The sequence below is a fragment of the Choloepus didactylus genome, chromosome 20, assembly GCF_015220235.1.
Source record: "Choloepus didactylus isolate mChoDid1 chromosome 20, mChoDid1.pri, whole genome shotgun sequence".
Classification (NCBI taxonomy): domain Eukaryota; kingdom Metazoa; phylum Chordata; class Mammalia; order Pilosa; family Megalonychidae; genus Choloepus; species Choloepus didactylus.
In genome coordinates, this window is record NC_051326.1 from 29,280,539 (window position 1) to 29,297,674 (window position 17,136).

The window sequence follows — 17,136 nt, forward strand, 5'->3', positions numbered from 1 at the left end:
TGTCACTCAGAATGGCCAAGTCATGAAATACCATGGATTCTTTTGGTCTAAAAATATGACCCCCCCATCCCTTTACCAATATCTTCTCACCTAGCAAGTTAAGTGCAGGTGCACTTCTGGTCCTTCCCTCTCCCAGATAGTGTTTTTTCTAAAGGATTGCTATTGGCTTTTTTGAAATTTGATTTTGAAATTTATTATGAAAAGATCTGCTTCTTTGGAAAACTGACTTAGAAATTTGGTCTATTTTTAAAGATGTGTAGAATTGATATTACACCAGATAATCAATTTAAATGAGAAATCTTCCATTGAATGTATCGAGCATCATGGAGTTATTCAGAAAAAAAATAAGACATTGCTATGATAAAGAATTAGATACTAATTCTGGAAACTTCCAGATGGCTTGCATGCTGGTAGACTAAATATTTGGATGGCTTGCTTTTGCTGTTTGGGAATTTGAATACAGTCTTAAAGTTAAATGTGATGTGTTCTTAACATCTAGCAATTATTTTTCAAAGGCAAATTCTGTTTCCAACCAAACACAGAGTATCAACATGCATGTGTTCAATGCCTAAATTTTTCTAAGTATTTTCATATCATTTATTTAGTTTGATTCTTAATGGAATCATAAAGAAGCATGCAAACAAGTATTAATATTTTATTTTATAGCAGAAGAATCTGTGGCCAAAAAGCATGTTAAGTGATTTATCTGAGGTTCTCTGGGAAATGTGTGGCAGACATAGGACTAAACTTCAAGTCCCCTCAATTCTGAAGTTAGATTGTGTTCTAGTTTGCTAATGCTGCCATTATGCAAAATACCAGAAATGGATTGGCTTTTACAAAGGGGATTTATTAAGTTAAAAGTTTACCATTCTAAGTGTCCAAACTAGGACTCCACAAAATGATACCGTCACTGAAAAATGGCCAGTGACAGCATCAAGAACATCTCTGTCAGCTTGGAAAGCATGTGGCTGGCATCTGCTGGTCCTCTGCTCCAGTGATGTGTTTCAAAATGGCTTTCTCCAAAATGTCTCTGGGCATCTGTCTTAGCTCCTCTCTCTCAGCTCCTGTGTGTCCTTGCTTCTTTCTCCAGGATGTTTCTCTCTAAGCATCTGGGGGTCCTATCTTAGCTTTCCTGGGGCAAACTCTGAGCTTCATCTCTTAGTTAGCATCTCCAAACATTCTCCTGTCCACATCTCCAATCATCTCTAAGCATCTGTATCTGCTCCAGCTCTGGAGATCTCTTCAGTAGTCCAGTGAATTAATCAAGACCAACCCTGAAAGGGCGGGGTCCACAGCTCCATGGAAATAATTTAATCAGAGGCTCCCCCCTAATCCACAGACTAAAAAGTCTGCCCCCACAAGATTGCATTAAAGAATATGGCTTTTCTGGGGGACATAATAGATCCACACCAGCACAGATTGTGTACAACTAATTTAGACTTCACCAATTTTTGCTCCAAATTCTTGAGACAGTTAGCTACTACATTTTAAAACATTTAGATGGCACTTTATTTATTGCTATTTATAATGTGTCATAAATCCTTAGAAAACCGATGGTCAGGGTAGTGTTGGAAAGAACATATGAGTTTGAAGCAGAAATATCTATGGATTGTGGTTGGTGAATTGCTTTCTAAAGACACAGGTCACCCACGTTTCCATCTCCCACTCTTGAACAAATAGGTTGGAAATAGGAGTTCAATATTAATGTAAAAAATATTTAACCTTGTAGTTTACCTATGAAATTGAAAATGTAATAAATTTGGAGAAGAAAACCGAGTTCATAAAAGGATAAACAAATTTAGCCTTTTATAGTAATTAAAAACCACATGTACACAAGTAGAATTTCAACAGCATAAACCATAGGACTCATGATGTATTATATAGCTGAGGCTTATTGCACACCTACTCTATACCCAGTATATTACAAAGTAACAAATATAGAAGACATGTAAAGCACAGTTTCTGCTTCCAAGGAATTTTCAGTTTATTTGATGATAATAGTTACTTGTAAATGAAATACTTTTAGGATAATGTAAGAAAATGGGGTAGGGGAAGTCCTGGCATCACTAAAACCTACAAATACATCCTGTTCTCAGGACCAGGAGTATCAACCTGGTAGATAAAATACAATCTCCTCATATATAAGGGGACTGCTTTCCTCCCCTCTATTGTCCTGAGCTCATGAACTATTCACTGGAGACAGTCAAGTTAAAGTGGGCATGTTGCATGGCATCCTCCTCTTCCCAATGAAAATGGTCATGAATGAAGAGACTCTCTAAGACAAAGAAGGGGAAAACTTAGAGATTCTGCTGATTCAAAGTGACAGTACAGGGTTGAGGAGGAATCAAAGATAGGGATAAGAGAAGGGATCATTTTGAGGAAAGTTGTAGAGCGTATTTTTTGGAAAAGGAAGTGAAAACCCAGACGGTGATAATTTAAAGGGGGGAAACAGAAATATGTTGAAATTTTAAGGAGATCAACATTGATGAGTGTATGGGTTTAGAATATAATTTTTTTTCAGGTAGAGATTAGAAGAGTCAAAACCAAATGAGAGATTTCTATAAATAAAAATGTTAGAGAAGACTCCACTGGATGTTGATTTACCAGAATAAGTAATGGACTGAAAGTATGGAATAATGTGTTTTCAGGGAGATAGTCTAAGTAGGCTTTCTGGACTCTGGATTAGAAGTCCTTTTAGAGGTCTCTTTAGAATAAGAGCTTGAGGAATGAGTATGAGGGTGCCCAACACTCCAGCTCCTTAATACCTAGCACATAGCTTGGCACAAGTTGCATACCTTGAAGGAATGAAAAAATAAAAGAGGGAATGAAAAAATAAATGAAAGAATGAGAAAAACCTGTGGTTCAGAAAGAAACAAACTGCTTCAAAAGGCATTTAAAAGTTCTTCAAACACTGAAGCAAACTATAGAATACAATCATTTATAAAAAAACAACAACAACATGATTACTGAGCTTTACTTAGAATGGAGAAGAATTTTCAAAGAAATAAAGTAAAATAGGAGAGCAGATTTGTAATGAATTTATATTTTGTTTTAGGGAGGGAGGAATCATTTGAAGGTAGAGACCACACTCAACAGGGATAACAAAGTGCAGTAGAAACAATGTTCACATTAACGAATTTAGCATTTGTAGTTTTGATGATTTTTAAGCAAGTGTAATGGTACTTGTACTAATGTATAATTCTATCAAAGTACATGTTTCACTCTATTATGAAGCTGCTGTGGAAAGCAAGTACATAGCAAGGCTCTGCAGCTCAATACGACATTGTTGTGCTGCAATAATCCATTGAATGTCAATTTACTCCTGAAAAATGAGAAGAAAAAAAAATAAAAAGAAAGGGAAGAGAGAGAAAGAGAGAAGGGGGAACACAAAAGATGTTTCCCTGTGGAAGAAAAAAATGTTGTAAAGTGAGAGATTAAACTTAAATGAAAGTTGGAGAAAACAGTTACCTGGTGATACGAGGAAATACCTGTGAAACACAAAGCCAAGAACTTCCCCAAGCAAGTCTCCATTCTCACCCCATAGAGTCCAAGGCCTTGGAGGTCTCTTTTACTATAACTAAACCTGCTATTGGAAGGTGGAGCTTCATCTTGAAATTCTGTGGGTAATAGAACTTTGATCCTAGAAGAGGAAGATCAGAGCATCCCATCGGTGCTTGAACACCTGGCAGGTGCTCTCCAATTGTTCTACTAAATGACCATATTTTCCAGATTACCCACTAGGTCTCTGAAGAGCCCTTTTTATACATTGAGTGATGCCCCTCTAAAAGACATGTTCGAATCCTAACCCCCTAGTCCTGCAAATAGGACTTTATTTGGAAATAGGGTCTTTGAAGATGTTATTAGATAAGGAGGTCAAATTGGATTAGAATGGACCCTTAATCCAATATGACTAGTGTCCTTGTAAGAAGAGGATGTTTGGACACAGGCAGACAGAGGGGAGAACATCATGTGAAGACTGAGGCGGAGAATTCCATGGATTGCTGGCAAGCAACCACCAGAAGCTAGGAGCAGAGCATGGAACAGTTTCTTCCCTACAGACTCCACAGGGAGCAGGGCCCTACTGATTTCAGACTTTCAGCCTCCAAAACTGTGAGCCAATAAATTTCTGCTGTTTTAAACCACCCAGTTTGTGGTAGTTTGTTATGGCTGCTCTAGGAAAATATCCTCTTCACGGTACCTTACCTATAAGGAGAAACTGCCCAGGGCCTGGGGTGAAGTCAAAATAGACAGCCAGGAGACCTGTTCCTCCTCCCACAGTCAGGGGTGCTCTGTGTCAGCCAGAATCCTAAATCCTGTCATCTGTAAGTGTGCACTTCAGCTCAAAAGGAAAAGATTTGCATCCAGAAAAGACTTGCCTATTCATCTTAGAAAATAAAAATAATATATTAACAATAATATTGAAACAAATGAGGAAAAGAAGTGACATTGTGAAGACTTATGTTAGAACCCATGTTTGAGAAATGCCAGCTATTTGAGCTGAAAACAATGGAGGTAAATTTTAAGTATTTCGGTATTAGCTGTATTTATACTAGCTCCCAGGTTCGTGACCTGTAAGCCTGGGCTAGAGACTCTTAGGGATAAAGCAGAAGTAAACAAAGAGCAGTAGATGAGGTCAAGTTTGAGGGGGGAGGGGGGAAAGGGAGAGAGAGGGAATGGGAAGGGAGAGGAAAAGGGGAGGAAGAGAGAAAGAAGAGAGGAGAAAGAGAAACTTGAGAAACACCAAGAGAGTTACTCAGCTGACGTAACCACCAAGACCAAGTATGGACACATGAGTGTGGCATGAGGGCAGGTCTTCTCTCTTCACATTTCTGCAGCATAGTAGAATTGGAGTTCAGTAAAGCTTCAGCAGCCATGTCTGCTTTTCCCTCTTGCATCATGTCAGGTAGAAAACCTTGGGAAATTTCAAGTGAGGGTCTGGCTCTACCTCATCTCATTTCCTACAGCCTTCTTGAATAAACCCTTCACTTTTCCCCTCATTTCTACCTCAGGGAGGGAAGAGGAGGCTTTCTCTCTGCCCTTCTATATTATCTCCAGATCTATGCCATCTTCATCTATTCCCTTATTTATGTTTGCAACATAACTCAATGCACCCCTTAGTAACTCTACATAGTCTTTATACATTTCCAACACCCTTCCATCTACCTGGGAGAATTAAGAAACTGCTTATGTTTTTATCACTCTAACATTTTCCATCTTAACCCTTCTTAGAAACACAAAAGATCCCTCAGATATTTTTAACTTTATATATTCCAGACTTTTGAAAGACCATGAGATCCAAGTTGGTGAGATCCAACTTCACTCCACCCCTTTGAGCAATCTTTCAACATGTGATGAATAGATCTTCACTTAGAACTGACTTCCTTCCAAGATTGTGAAACTGGAGCTTTCCTCCTTTAGCCACTTCTGCCTTACTTTGCACCTCTTCCACTACCTCCCACACCCCATCTTCTGACCATGTTTTTAATGTGACCTGCTCCCATTTACTACCCTTCTTCTCACTAGTTATGCCTTTTCCCTCTCTTGGCTTTATTACCTAGTGCAATCCCATAATTAGCCATTTCAGTACTGTCTCCTTCCTTATCCTACCCTGCCCTTTCCAGTTAGGCTTCTGCAAGGTTAATCATACCCAGTCTTGTGATCCTCACCTTCCAGATGGGCTCCAAGGCCCTTGCACGTTTCTCGGGAAGGCATAGAAATCTGTTCCACTGGCCTACACCAAATTCACACGAACTCCAACGGAGCTCTCATTGCTATTCAACATTCCTTTTCCCAAGCTCACCTGAACTCCTGAAACGTTCCCCGCGTTGGCTGTGGTAATTTATCTCCTACCCTTCATCCTTCTCTCACCTAAGTCATGCACTTCCTACTGAGCTGAACCAAAGCTTCATCGGAGAATACGAGCTCCTTGGCTTCCTTCGTTGGCATTTCAGGCCTTCTCTGGGTCTGTATCCTTTCTGCCAGGACCTGACAGTTGAGCCTTCTGTTCCTTCATCAGTCCTGCCTCAAAGAAGATTAATTTTTCTTCATTTCTAACATAAACTCTTCCACCTGTGTTCTCCGGTTTCCTTTCCACTTCCTTCTTGATTACTGCCATATTGATTTCATCTCAGAACTCTCCCTCTTCATTGATTCCTTCTGTTTTAAGGACGTTAGCTATTGGCAGCTTCCTTTGCCTCTTTGGGCCCTCAGCCACTCCCCCTGGCTCATTCTTTCTTCCTCTGTCATCCCTAACTTCTTCACCAAAACCTCCCCAGCTGTTCTTTTTCTTCTGGTTTCTCCTTCTTGTCTCACCCTGCCTGGCTCACAAAAAAAAAAAAATGGCTGAACTGTGACCTGGGCAGGACATCAACAGACAACTCTTTGTGGTGGGGAAGGAGAGGAATTAGGCAGAGAGCAGAGTCTTTCTTTTAGGCTTGACTGATAGTAGAAGAAGAAATTAAACTGCTGTTAACACTAAACCTCTGTCCAGAGAAGAGGACCTTTCCAGAGATAGTGTTGCTAAAAATTTCATTCAAGGGAACTAGATGTAGTCAGAAGGGCCAGAAACCTTCCTTTTCCAGCTACATCAGATGTGGCAACTCTGAGGGTTCCCTGACATTGAAGAAAGCAGTAGTGGCCAAAGTCACATTTTCTAATATGAACATTTAAGACAATGTTTGAAATATATAAGTTTTTCAGTTTCACTGATTCATATTTTATGAACTATTAATGTTTTTAGAATAAAATACCACTAAACCTGGCAAGTTCATATGAAAAAAATGCAGAAAAACTATTATTGCCATTTTGTTCCCCTCTTGCAAAAACCGTTTATCTAAAATCATGTCAAATTCGTGATTGGAAAACAAGTTTGCCCTCAATCCCGAACCTCCCTTGAACATCCTCTCTGTTTCAAGTAACTTGTGCAAAGAATAGTTCCTTATCTCCCTACAGTCTTATCTTTCTTCTGCCCCTTGAAATCAGGTTTCTGACCCTGCCACGCTATTGAATCTCTTCCTTCCAAAACCATCAACAGCCTCCTCACTGCCAGAAGCTATTGGCTTCCTCTGAGTTTTGTCTTACCTGAGGCTGCTGGGCACACTGTTCAAACTCTGTTTCTGAAACTCTTCTTCCTACATCCCATGGTGCCACAATCATAGTCCTTCTTTTTCTTTTCTACTTTCACTAGGAAAAGTAAATTCTCAGCCTAAATCCTTTCTGAGGCCCTTCTGGGGCACAAGGCTTCAATGTCAACTTGTCTCAGTTGAGCCCAGGTGAACCAGCAAGGGTGTGTAGTGGCCCTTCTTTCCGAGCTTTGGGACACCAGGATTCCTAGGACACTGCTGGACGTCTCCACCTCGCTGCCTGCTTTCATCTCAAACGCAACATGCGAGACTGGATTTTATTATTATTTCCTCCAAAGAGCCTCCTTTACAAACTTATTTTTCGTGAATAACTTAAACATTGTAATCATTCCTTGCTTTGCCTTTCCCTCTCTAACTTGTGATCACACACTTGTCAGTCAACGAATTCTAGGAAGGAAATGGAGGTAGCAGGAACAAGGTCAAGTAAAGCTCACCAGAAGACAGGAGTTGAGTATAAGCACCTGGAAAGAGAGGTGGACGGACTAGAAGAAAATATCCTTCCTAGATGGATACCACTCTGTTCCAAGTGACTATAAAATCGTTCTTTCATTTTGACCATGAAATGGCCAAATATCAAAATATTAGTGAACTACTCAAAGCTTTTCAGCTTTCCCTACGCCAAACCCTAGTGAATACCCTAAATTAACAGAAATTTTCATTTCTGAAATCACATTAATCTGGATTTTGGCATTTTCACAGCCAAAGGATAAAAAGCAAGAAAAGATAAGCCTGTAAGAGGAAGACTATCACCCCACCTATTTTGGCCGTAAAAGAAAAAAATTTATTGCCTCATTGAAGTCCACAAGATATAAGAAAGCAGTGAGAAGTTATGGTAAAAGGGAGGTAATAAGCTTTCCCATGGACAATGGGAAGAAGCTGAGAGGAAGAATCAAGGTTTAAACGTACAGTTCTGCTGGATTAAATTAGAAGTAGGCAGTTAGAAGAGCATAATAGAGATTAATTGTAAGGAATTGAATCCATTGTATAGGAAAAACGCATAACTCTTCAAATATTCTGAAGAAGGAGCCCTGACTCTTCCCTTCTGAGCATCATCTTCTGTTCAGGGTTCCTTCACTCTCCTACAAATTCCTGAGACAGTTATTGTTCCTCTTTTACAAACAAATCTTAAATAATGGAAAAAAGAAAAGCTTCTTTCTTTACTTTCCCTTAGTACAACTAACTAAAGGGCTGTTCCCCCTAAAATCGTTTTGCTCTATACTTAATAATAGCAAGAAATAAATAGTATTATAAAACACAAACAAAAGCATAATTATTTTTCAAAGTGCAGCTCTCTGCTCTTACACTCTTATGACAAACTCTAGCCCAAAGGTCTGGTATATATTTATGTACCTTGTCAGGTTCCCGTTTTCCATGTACCTACCACCTATTACCTAATCTTTCTTCTTCAGTTTCTGGTCTCCATTCATCCCTAAGAACTCACTTATGAACCATCTGCAAGGCTCTTCTTCAAAAGTTTACAGGAAAACTCTAACTTTCTTGCCCACAACTCTCTCTAACAAATGTTTTTGACCAGGAGGCCGAATTAGCATCTGACAGGTAAGATAAGGAAGATTTCTCATCCAGCAAGGCCTTGATGACCACAAAGCAGGGAAGATATAAAACCAGGGTGGAAGGGAACTCCAAGGCTTGTCCGGCTGAGCTGGAGAGCCTCCTGGACCAAGGACTTCTGGACTTTCTCTCTTTTTTGCATCTCAATCTGCTTCATTTTTCTCCTGCATTGGAGGGGAGTGATTAGGGAGTTGGGCAGAGTAGAGGATTCCAGGCCGGGGGCATGTGGGCTTTAGTTCTGAAGTCTGGACACCTGGAGAGAGGGCTCAGCCAAGGCTTTTTCATGGAGTCAAAGTACTCAGGCTTTGTGGAGTAAATCTAGGGCTTTGAGCACCCTCGTGTGGCCATAATGTTTATGGCAACAGAACCCTCGCCTCATAAAGCCTCAGTGATAATACAACCCTCGAAAAATGACTTTACCGCAGGTCGTAGGGTATGTTTGATCAAGGTGTTTGCAAGAATGTGACATGGCAGAGAGGAGAAGAAACCCAGGCTCCTAGAGAGCTTCTTAGAGCCACTCACGATACAACTCATCCCTGAACCAAATCCTATCCCCAGCTTCTACCATCAAGCCGATCACCATAGCAACTTCCTTCAAGTCACCATAGCAATTGTTGATCCTTTCTCCCTGCTCAAAGGGAAAAGTGCATCCCTGGGCAAGTCTTACTCATTCAGTTCAATAGAACCAACTCTTCTCTTCTTACCTATAAAATGAATAAATATTTGACCTCTGTCTTCTACCCACATGTGATAGTTTCACTTTTGATTTGAAACTGAATTCTGGACTCAGAATTTCCAAGGGTACCCTTTCTTATTTATAGCAGACTTGATCAGTGTTTCACCTGAGAAGAGTCTTTGAATGGAGAAAAGAAGAGAGAGGGGCATGCTCACATGGCTAGCAGACCTCACATGTGCACACATTCACACATGGAGCTGAGGGCCTCTGAATTACTGGGGCAGTTACCTGCAGCTTCCACAGATTATCTCAACGCTGACACCCAGAGCTCCAGCAGTAACATAGACGAATACAGGTTAATAGTTTCTGTAGTCAGGAACACAAACAGGAAAAGCCAAATGCTAAGGGGATTCTGTTTTTTTGTCCAGGGAAATGGAAGGAAGGAAGGAAGGGAGGGAGGAAGAGAGGGAGAGCAGAAGGAAGAACTGGATTATAGGAATCAGAGGTCTGAATTTAAGATCATTTGGGCAGATCATTTGTTCCAGAGTGACATACCTCAAGCCTTCAAACCTGGCCAGACCTGTCTGAAGCTAGCGGGCCCCGGACATAACCATAGCTAAGCCTGGTCAGGTGTATGATCCATCCTCATGGGCTGTCAGAGAGTTTAGTGCCAAGAGTAACCACTGATTTCATAGGGCTAAAGGCAATATCTAGAAGGATGATGCCATCATCTGTTCTGAGTGAGAATTAAAATTAGTTCCACTGGTATTTCCCATCCTTTCCCCTTCTACTCAAAGGGAACACTTTACCTTTGAATTACATTCTACACAAGCTCACCCCTTTCTCCTTAACCGGAGCATCCAACCATAACACACGGGGTAGCTTGTTACTCTGCTTTTCCTCGGCAGCCCTTCTCCTTAGGGCTGGAGTCACGCCTCATCCCTCATCTGTGGGTGACTCTCTCAGATCATCACTACGTGCCTACTACCATTTCGAGTGGTTCTTTATAAGTTCTGGACACAGGCGCTTGGTCAGGTACATGTATTACAAATACTGTCTCCCAGGATGTCACTTGCCCTTCCAGTTTCTTAATGTCTTCTTTCCAGTATTAGAAGTTTAATTTTCCTGAAGTCTAATTTATCATTTGTGCCGGTTTGAATGTATTGTGTCCCCCAAATGCCATTATCTTTGATGTAGTCTTGTGGGACAGACTTTTGGTGCTGATTAGATTTGCTTGGAATGTGCCCCACCCAGCTGTGGGTGATGACTCTGGTGGGATAGTCCCATGGAGGCGTGGCCCTGCCCATTCAGGGCGGGCCTTGATCAGGGGAGCCATATAAACGTGCTGACTCAGAGAGACTGAACGGAGTGCAGCTGTGAGTGACGTTTTGAAGAGGAGCAAGCTTGCTAGAGAAGAACGTCCTGGGAGAAAGCCATTTTGAAACCAGAACTTTGGAGCAGACGCCAGCCACGTGCCTTCCCAGCTAACAGAGGTTTTCTGGACGCCATTTGCCATCCTCCAGTGAAGGTACCTGATTACTGATGTGTTACCTTGGACACTTAATGGCCTTAAGACTGTAACTGTGTAGCCAAATAAACCCCCTTTTTATAAAAGCCTATCCATCTCTGGTGTTTTGCATTCCGCAGCATTAGCAAACTAGAACATCATTATTTTCCTTTATACTTCTTGTTTGCTCAGTACTATCTAAGGAATCTTTGCTTCCCCTTGGTTGCTAAAATTTTTCTTGTATGTTTTCTACTGTAAATTTTATGTCTTAGCTCTTACACTTAAGTCTATGATGCATTTCAAGTTAATTTTCTCACATGGTGTTAGATCAGGTTCAATAGCCATCAATTCCATTTGTACATCCAGTTTTTCCAGCACCATTGATGAAAAAGCAATCCTTTCCTCATTGAGTTGCATCGATTCAATTGTAAAAACAACAATAACATCAATAAGCACAGATGTGAGCATCAATTCTGGCCTCTATTGCTTTGCCCTGGAGGGGGCTGTCTCCATAGATGGGAGGAAGGGGAAAAAAGCCCATATTAATTGAAAATTGGTAATTGAAAGAATTTATACTTTTGTTTTATTTGATTGTCGTTTGTTATTGCCGTGTGGTTGGCTAATTTTTCTTCCTTTCACAGGATAAGAAGAAGAGAAGAAATATTGAATTTGAGGAAGACGTACTTGTGTCGAGAATATGCTGGGGCATCTTTCACAGAGCAGCTACCCTAAGGACATATTTTTTTAGCACAGGTGGTATTGACTGCCTGTCTTTAAAATAATATACCTCAAAAAGGACATGACGGTCTTAGCTAAAATAAGGGGACCAGGATTGAGTGCACAGATGTGCTGAGCACTTGTCTATATTTTTAAAAAGAAATAAACAGTATTCAATAGTAAAGGCCTCTTTAACAATGTGAAGATAGGAAGAAAAAAGCCTCTGATGAATGTCAGGAGACAAGTCTCTCATGACTCGTTGCCAGGGCCGGGGTGGCCATCATCCAGAAATTGTCAGTTGCTTCATTTTCTCTCCATTTATTGAGTTCCAACGACGGGCCAAGTAATAAAACAACAGACATTTACTGTTGGCTCCTATTGTAGATGGCAGAGAGAAGTCCCTGTTTCTCTCCTAAACACCTGTAATGAATTAAAATGAAATAGAGGCTTTTTTCACAGCCTCATGGTGCCCCTGAATCTCCAAGGTTGTTAATAACATAAGGAGCTTTGCATTGTCCTCATGCCTCAGTATCTTTGCCCCTATCCTTTAGATCCCTCAGTGACCACCCCTGCCACCTGCTTTTACAAGATAAACATCTCCTTCTCCACCGTCCTTCGTAGGTACATGTCCCTACCTAGGTTCGTGCCCCTGCAAAAGTCAAATACAAACTCCCCAATCCTCACTCTGGCTTGAACAGTTGCTACAGCCCTACCCATGTAGCACCATTAAGGCAGAGCCCCAGGTTCACCGTGCACCTCTTGCTCCCCGCCTTCGTGGATGAGTCCATGTTCCTGACCTGTTTCCCCATGCAACCCTGCAAGGTGTGCCCTCCTCTTTGTTCTAGGACTATAAGTACTAATAAACTGTTCTTTCGTACACCTCTGGTATCACTTGCCCTTGCCACACCTCACTACCTATTTAAAGAAACTTTCAGTATACCACCCCAGAAATGCAGGTGGAAAGAAAGGTACCACCTACTACTCCCATCAGCAAATATTACAGTGACCACCTCCATCCTTCACTACCCCAGGCCCTGTTGGCCTCAGAATCGCCCCTTGTTTTCATGAGGCATCAACCAGCAGGGCTATGGCCCTCGAGAGTTAGCCACTGTTCAAGAAACGGAGTGGGGCAGACGTGTGTATTGTAAACTGGGAAGCCTTGATTGGCAGTGGGTGTGTGACTCATCGGTACCTTGCAAAGAGTATGTGGTGAGTTACCAGCTGCTATTTCCTTGACACTAAGGGTAACATTCTTTCACATTTTAGCATTTCTGAAATTGGGATGCTGCATGTAGTGCGTGTGTGTAAATACACATATTAGTGTGTTAGTGTGTGTGTATATATATAAATCTGTATACACACAAACATTTTATGGGGTGGTGTTCCTTTTTTTCCTTCAAGAGCTATTATTAAGTCAATGCTCTAACTTACTAGCATGTCATCTGTGAATGGAGGAAGCATACAGGTTACTATGTCAAATACTAATTAAAGTGTTAATGGAAGTAAGTGAATGTATTTTAAAGCCATATTTTGAGCTGACTCATGTCTTAAGAAAACTTGCAGCATACCTCTCTTTTATTAGGAAATTGTGACACCTGCTGTCAAAAATAAAGAACTTTCCTCTGGTAAGTAACAGGCCTTTCCTATGGAAAAGAAATAAATATTGCTAGAACATGAAAACTTCTAGGGAAAATGAGCAGGCAGTCATTAATATTTTCTGAAAGTTGAAATTCCTGTATTGAGCAGGTAGCACTTGGTGTTGCTGGGAGAAACCTCCAGAAACATCATAGGCAACCCAAGGCCTGTCTCTCTTCTTCCCCCTCATTTTTCTTGAGGATCTGGAGGAGTGATTCAGTGATTACTAGTGGTTACTAGCTGGACAAACATGGAGACACATAGACATCCCCTTCCCTAGTTTCCAATTCCCTGAGTAGGTGTGTTCTTATTTTTTAAATACAACTTAATAAGGGCATAATTTACATACAATGAAATGCACTTATTTTAAGATTGTGATTAGATGAATTCTGACAAGTGTAGTCTCTACCACAATCAAGATTTAGAACATTTCCATAACCATTATGCTCCTTTCCAGTCCACCCCAACCCAAACCCAGGACCCATATCAAATTTGCCTTTTCTAGTTTCAAGTAAATTGAATCTTACATGTATTCTTTATAGCAGGCTTCTTTTACCCAGCACAATATTTGAAGATCCATCTATGGTCCCACTTACTATCGCTGCATAACTAATTACCTCAAAACTTAATGGCCTGAAACAAGCATTTTATTATGCTCATTATTCTGTGGGTGGGAATTTCAATGGAGCACAACAGGAACAGCTTGTTTTAGCTCCTTAATGTCTAGAGTCTCCGTTGGAAAGACTTAAGGCAAAGGCTCCTGGTGATAAATGCCTGGGAGCCAGCAAAACTGGGGGGCATTTCACTCATATGTCTGTTGGTTCATGCTAGCAATTGACAGAGACCCAACCCGTGTCTTGATGCTGGAACACTTCTATGTGGCTTTTCCATGTGTCCTGGGCCTCCTTACAGCATATTGGCCTCAAAGTAGTGAGAATTCTCACATGGCAGATCAGGGATCCAAAGGCCAGTGTCATGGGACAATCAGGCAGAAGCTGAATGGCTTTTCTCACCTAGCCACCGAGGTTACATTATATTGCTTGCATTATATTGCTTACAAGTGCATCACTGTGGCCAGCCTGGATTCAAGGGGATGCCCCCAAAAATAATTTGACAAAGAATTTGTGAACATATTTTAAATCTACTATATCTATTCAATTGAATGCACTGGTGTCATTTTACAAAAATCACTGGGAGGTGTCCCATTGTACAGCTAGACAAAAATTTGTCTAATCCATTCGACTGTTCATGGACTTTTAGGTTGTATCCAATTTGTGGCTATTATGAATATAACTGCTATGAACATTTGTTTACAAGTCCTCATGTGAACATATAGTTTCATTTCTCAGGGAAAAGACCAAGAGTGAAATTGCTAGGTTATATGACAGTGTATGCTTAACATTATAAGAAACTGACAAAATGTTTTCTAGAATGATACCACTTTATGTTCCTATTAGCCATATATGAAAGTTTAGTTGCTTTACATCCTCACCAACAGTTGGCATTGTCAATCTTTTTAATGTTAGCCATTCTTTTGGGTTTCTAGTCATATCCCAAGGTTTTAATTGACATTTCCTAAATGGTTAATGCTAGTGAGCATATTTCCATGTGCTTATTGACTGCCTGCCTATTTCCTTATGTGAAGTGTGTGTTCAAATTGTTTTGCACATTTCTGTTGGACTCTTTGTGTTATTATTGAGTGATTGTAGTTCTTTATACATTCTGGACACAATTTTTTTGTCAGATATATGTATCACAAATATTTTTTTCCAAAGGTTGCTTGCCTTTTCATTTTCTTAATGCTGTCTTTCCACAATTATAAGTTTTCAATATTGATGAAGTCAATATTCAATATCCATTTTTTGCTGTATCTATATCCAGCACCATTTGTTGAAAAAAGTAATCCTTTCCCCATTAAGTTATTTTGATTCATTTGTAAAAATAATAATGAGCATATTGGTGAGAGTCAATTTCTGGCCTCTCTATTCTGTTCCATTGATCTGTATTATCAATCCTGTGACCTTGCTAAACCAACTTACTGTTTCATATAGCTTTTTTTTTGGTAAATTCCATAGAATTTTCTACATGGATGATCACATGATCATGTTGTCTGCAAATAAGGACAGTTATACTTCTTTCTTATTTGTATGCCTTTTCTTCTTCTTCTTTTTTTTTTTTAGCTTACACAATGTCTGGGAACTGCAGTAAAGTATTTAATAGAATTGGTGAGAGTGGATATTCGTATCTTGTATCTGATCTTCTGAGCAGACATTTGCTCATGCACTGTAATGCAGGGTTTCTTAACCTTGACAGGGAGCAAACCTTTTTTTCCTTGGAGATAGGTTGTAAAAGATCCTGGGTTATCACTCCCACTTTTTGGAATGTAAATAAATGTATTTACAAAAGACTTTGTGTGCTTTGTCCCAGAATCTCTAGCTTTGATGATCTAGATAATCTCAAAGGTCTTGGGACTTATTTTCCCCTTGAAATGTAAACACATACCTCAGGAGCTAGGTAAATCTCTCTGGTATTCTCTCACTACCTGTACAATTGTAAATGAGCTTCCTAAAGCTTGCACTAAGCCCAGAATCCCACATTTCTGCAAAAATTTATTCAGAAAATCTTAAATCTGCAGAAACACACAAAAAAATACTTTCTCTACACTCCATAAAAACATAATGGTAAGTAAAAAAAATTCATATTAACGAGAATATTATATGTTATATCATTGTGGGTGCCCCAGACCCAGGGCCTTCCCCAAGGGCCTTGAATTCTGTACAGAGCAGTTTGCTTGACTTAGGACAGTTAAGGTTTGATCCACTCTCCTTGTAAAATCAGGCCTCTGGTGCTAAATGTAATCTATAGCTTGCCTCCCCGAGACTACCTCCTCCTTGAAACTCCCTGAGGTACTATTATCTACAAAATAATCTACAATCCTCCCCTCTTCTCTGTTGACTACAATGGATCCCTCCCTACATCACAAGACCCCCCACTCTCATACCCATTTGAATGTCTTTGTCCTAACCCTTATAAACCAGTCCCTGGCACCCCTTGCTTTTGTGGAGTATTTCCACGTTGAGCTCTGAACCCACCACCATTCAGAGCAGCTCCTGAATTCAGGGCATCGTGACCGACTTCCCACCTTGTAGGAAAGCCCCCAAAATAAAAGTTCATTTCTCAGAAAGTGTCCAGTGCTTTCTTTAGTCCTTCAGCTGCAAAAGCCCTCTTGGGCCATGACAGTCAATGTGATATGATATGATTTGATATGATATGATACGATACGATACGATATAACATAAGCAAGAATAGTAGGCTAAAGTAACTCTGGGTAAATTCCTTGAAGTTGTTCTTTTTAATAAATCCCAGAGATCAACTAGTTTCCTGGTAAACTGAGTCTTTCTTTAGGGCAACACAAACAATCATACACACACACATACATGCTTGTCTATTGTCAAAGATAAACTGATGTTTTAAAAATTCTGTTAAAGTTTATTTGGGCAACAAACAATTCATGAATTGGGCAGCACCATACTGAAAGAGGTAAGCAATTCCACTGAAGGACTGTGTAAGAAAGGGATAAGTTTAGTTTTCACATAGAAACAGCATGGAATAAGGGAAATGGAGGCAAAACCAGTTTAAACAAGCCCCGTGATAAAGAGAAGAAAGAGAGAATCTGCCTGCTCCTTATATGGAAAAGTAACCATGGTTACTGGAATGTAAAGAGATATGAGGCAAAATCAGAGGCAGGAACTCACAGCAAAAAAAAAAAAAAATTTTTTTTTAAACTAAATGAACTCTCCCATTGAATTCGCTGTCTGTTTACCTTTTTGAGAAATTCCTTTGAGGTGCAGAAACTTCTAAGCTTGAGGAGTTCCCATTTATCTATTTTT